General features: G+C 40.6%; 1 long non-coding RNA gene across 1 annotated transcript; it reads left to right on the top strand.

Moving 5' to 3' along the window:
- The first annotated feature begins 726 nt into the window (after positions 1-726).
- Positions 727-5000, top strand: LOC117533699. Its single transcript, XR_004567093.1, has 3 exons — positions 727-1038; positions 4772-4847; positions 4936-5000. It is a non-coding gene; the product is annotated as an uncharacterized LOC117533699 (long non-coding RNA).

Below are 5000 nucleotides of genomic sequence, written 5' to 3'. Positions count from 1 at the left end.
AATGTGTATGAAAACACATTTTGTGCTCTCAGCTTATAAAGTGCTGGACGAATAAATGATTATTATATTCATATTATTACCCTTCATTACACCACTGTGTGTCTGATTCAGCAAATGAATCACAGATACATTAAAATAAAACTAATATTTAATCTATTTTAATTATTTGAAATATGTCGTAAAATCCTGGTGGTGAGACTAATAAAACAAAAAAACATGTGTAAATAAATCTAATGAAGTCCTATACTAATACAACTATTAGTATATTATATTATAACCCTGAATTCCACCACTGTGTATATATGATCCCAATTTGGGAATTGTTAGCGTTGCAGCAGCATCAAAAACAAGGCAATGTACATAAGAGAAATTAAGACACTAGAAATAAACAGTCCAAAATATTTCTGAAATATAAATAAAATAGCATTAAAAAGTTTTAAAATATACATGTGGAAAATATCAAGTGGAAATACACATTTCAGAAACAAATATAACGCAGGATATTATTGTGCAAGAATGGATTATTCAATATTAAAATGAATACAAATGTAAATGCACAGTGGGAGATATAGCAAACGTATTATAGACAAATATAATGCAATTATTTTAATGATTTGAAATGTGTAGTTAAATGTGGTAAAAAAAAAAGAGGAAAAAAAAATGAAATGTGTGAGGAAAAAACTGCTCTCCCCTGTGACCTCCGACCCCGCCGCGTCCATCCCGGTACATCCCGCTAACCCCGCCCCTCTGCAGAGAGAACGGGAGCTCCATTCAAACAAACCGAATCTCCGGGATGCGACAGTAAAGAGAGAGACAAGAACACAGGAGACACACACTTACACACACACACCGTGTACCGGAGAGCAGAGCACCGACACATACACACACACACACACACACACACACACACAGCCGCAGACACACAACACACACACTCTGAGCAGCAGGAGGCTAACGGCTAACAGCTAACATGGCGAGCGCCTCGTACCACATCTCCAACCTGCTGGAGAAAATGACTTCCAGCGACAAGGACTTCAGGTAAATAAACACCCCGGGGGAGAGGACTGTATTCCCGGCTCACCTGAGCAGATCACCCGGTGTTTCCTCCATAAACACAAGAGAGATAACAGTCTATCAGGCCTACAGGCTCCATGCTAACAGCTAGCTTCTGCCACCTGTCTGATCTAGCGTCACAGCGCGAGCTCAGCAGTTAGCTAATATTAACGATTATTTAAATAAACGTTAGTGTTCGATCTGACAGCAGTTCAGGTGAAAAGCGTTAATAACCGTTCAGGGAGCTAACATGCTAACGGGATGCTAACCTGACAGCTGAGCAGTAAATACAGGAGCTAACAGCTAACCGGCTAGCTGGCTACTAACTTTTCTTGTATTTATTTTTAACTAGCTCAATGCGTATTAATAGTACATGTTAATCATGATCAGTGGTTCATTTATTTTTATTAATTTTGTTTTTATGTTTTCAATTTTTGTATGAACCTTTACAAAAATAATGAATTTGTATTTCCTTATTATTTTAAGGCCAGCTTCTTTTTTTTGTGTCATTACGTTTTTTAATTTAATTTATTTATATTTATGATGTTTCTATAAATTATACATGTTAAGGCTGTCTTACGAATATTTAGAAAATAACTATAATTATTTATATTTTCTTATTATTTTGAAGGCCAGCTCCCTTGCTTTTTTCTGATTGTAAGTTACGTTTGTATTACTTTAGCTTTTCTTGCTAGCTCACTATCATGATCAATGTATGTGTTATTGTTTCTTCTTTTTTAACTTAACTAACTCATAACAAAATGTATAATTCTTATTTTTTGAACATTTTAGGCTAGCTCAAGTTAGCATGATCTTTCTGTGTAATGTTGCTGTGAAGTTAGCATCTGAGCTAACAAGTGTAGTGTGTGGCAGAAGTAGTTGTTGTGCTAACTAGCATGTGGTAGGTGTTGTAACTCGGGTAATAACAGCAGGTAAACAGACTGGATTAGCAGGGGGGGGGGGTTCAGATACTTCAGTATAAATACTTTAACACTGCAGGGCTATCCCTGGGTGCACATATTTTCCCTTTGCTTCAACTCTGACAGAACTGATCTGATATCAGTGTCTGTCTTTTTACCGGATATTCAATCTGCATACTTGGCTTCTTGGGATTATCGGCATTTATATGTTTGCTGAGTTTCTGACTGGAATATATTGAACATATTTTAATGTTGAATATATGCTTATTGACTAGTAGTTTTCAGTAGGCTGTGGCACCCTGCAAAAGATATATTTGATTTGAATGTATTTATATTTTTTGTGTATTCAATATTTATGTTAAATCACTGCTCTAACATTACAGTAACGTTTTATTTAATTCATTGTTTTAATATTATTTATTGTTTTAGATTTTAATAATTACCATTTGACTTGATTATATTTTTATGAATATTCTCCGTTGGTCTTTAACGCTTTTAATATTTGTATACATGTTTATTTTGACTTAAAAAAAATATTTTTTCACTTGCGTGTATGTTTACTAGGGCTGTCAGTCGATTAAAATAGTTAATCGCGATTAATCGCAAAGTAATCGCACATTTTTGATCTGTTCTAAATGTTCCTTAGAGGAATATTTATCAAGTTTTTAATACTCTTATCAACATATGAGTGGACAAATATGCTTTATGCTAATGTTTATTATCATTTGAACAATGACAAATATTCTCATGAATATTAAAACAAACAACCTGTGTGTGTGTGTGTGTGTGTGTGTGTGTGTGTGTGTGTGTGTGTGTGTGTGTGTGTGTGTGTGTGTGTGTGTGTGTGTGTGTGTGTGTGTGTGTGTGTGTGTGTGGTGTGTGTGTGTGTGTGTGTGTGTGTGTGTGGTGTGTGTGTGTGTGTGTGTGTGTGTGTGTGTGTGTGTGTGTGTGTGTGTGTGTGTGTGTGTGTGTGTGTGTGTGTGTGTGTGTGTGTGTGTGTGTGTGTGTGTGTGTGTGTGTGTGTGTGTGTGTGTGTGTGTGTGTGTGTGTTGTGTGTGTGTGTGTGTGTGTGTGTGTGTGTGTGTGTGTGTTGTGTGTGTGTGTGTGTGTGTTTGGCATCGTTGGAGCTATGTGCAACTCAAGGCATATGCTCGAACGGGAGCTGCCTGGACGCTGCAATCATGTTGCGCACTATCCGTGCTGAGTGTGCTGACTTCTCGTACAATGTCCCACTGTCTGGCTTCCTGCATACAGTCAAGTGCTCGGCGCAGTTGTGGCGAAATGTCGCTCCTCTGTTTTCATTTAAACAGCTCCTTCTATCCGTTAGCGCAGCTAGCTAGCACCAGATGCTAACAACAACAATACACGTAAGGTCTCTCTCGCTCGCTCGGGCCACACATACACACACCCTCCCGGTCCTCCCGATAGCCAGTCGGTGCCTGCCGGTGAGCGTGGAAGTGTGGTCTGCTGCAAGCAGGCAGCAGGAGCGGGGCTGTCAGCATCAGCTTGTAGATGGTATTTTAAACTCGATGCTCTGAAACTACGGGGCGGCCGAGGACAAAAAATACACATGCGTTAATCGCGTTAAAATAATTGGTGGCGTTAATTGTTGTTTGCGTTATTAACGCGTTAACTTGACAGCGCTAATATATATATATATTTAATTGTGGCAAATAAAAGATATCTAAATATTGGCCAATAGTCCGAAATCAAGCTGCCCTTTTGTGTTCTTCACTAAAACAATCAAACACATTTTTAAGCCAGCATATCAATGGGTTTTTAACGAGTGTAAACAGAGAACCGTTTTAGACGAGGTGAGGACAGCAGGACGGAGCAGAGTCTGAGAAGCCTCCATGTTTCCCAGATGAACCTCACAGTGTAAATCTTCTGGAGGACGCGCTCAGCTCAGTAATCTCCCGTCACTCCTGACAGACGCCGCTACGCGAAACCCTGAGTGTTAGAAAATCATGTAGAATGTGCTGAGTGCTGACCTTGTGAGGAGAAACCAGTTCCTCTCACGCTGCCGCCTGCAGGACACACACACGCACACACACACACACACACACACACGCACACACACACACACACACACACACACACACACGTCTAAATAGCTTTTTAGGCGGAGTGTATGCAGCCTACAGATGGAACTCACACACATTGGATCGGACACGCACTCAGAAAATATAACTCGGTATTAAAGAAGTCAGATCTGCAGCGACGTATCATTTTATCACGTAAAGTGTTTTATAAACAGCTTAAAACTAATTTGATGAAATAGATTTCTGTTTCATGTCTTACTTATAACCGTCCGGATGACTGTTCCTCCTGTTTACACACTTTACTGCTCCTAACCCCCTAATCCCACCAGGAGCGTCTGCGCTGCGGCTGCGGCGTTTTTAGCGATCGCGGCCACTCTAGTCAACGGGTGCTATTCCACAAGACACGCTGCGCCGCGGCTCGAAGCGTCCCAGATATAGGATGAATCCTATTTTTGGCGCAGCGCAGCGGGTCTGGTGGAATACTGCGAGGCTGCACACACGACGCTTCGCTTCCGCAACGTTTTGACACGCGCCTGGTGGGTTATGACGCAGGAGGAGGTCGCAGCGCGGCGCAGACATCTAACCCCCTGATCCGGTGGGATCAGGGGGTTAGATGTACAAAGTTCTTATATATATTTTAATCTATGTTGACGACAGAGGAATATGATGAATGTGAATAGACAAAATGAAGAATGATTAAACAAGTCAGATTTCAGGTTAAGACTCCAAGAGTTGACTTTTCTGTGTGCTCTGCAGGTTCATGGCCACCAACGACCTGATGACGGAGCTACAGAAAGATTCAATCAAACTGGACGACGACAGCGAGAGGAAGGTGGGTTCAAACCGGCTGGAACTGGTTTAGAAACGTTATCAAATGTGTTTGTAATGAGTTATTGATGGACTGATGCTTTGATTGACAGGTGGTCAGGATGATCCTCAAACTGCTGGAAGATAAGAACGGAGAGGTCCAGAATCTGGCCGTCAA

Source organism: Gymnodraco acuticeps, unplaced genomic scaffold (genome assembly GCF_902827175.1).
Source record: "Gymnodraco acuticeps unplaced genomic scaffold, fGymAcu1.1, whole genome shotgun sequence".
NCBI classification, from domain to species: Eukaryota; Metazoa; Chordata; class Actinopteri; order Perciformes; family Bathydraconidae; genus Gymnodraco; species Gymnodraco acuticeps.
The sequence above is the reverse complement of the archived record's forward strand: the minus strand, read 5'-3'. Positions and strand labels throughout refer to the sequence as shown.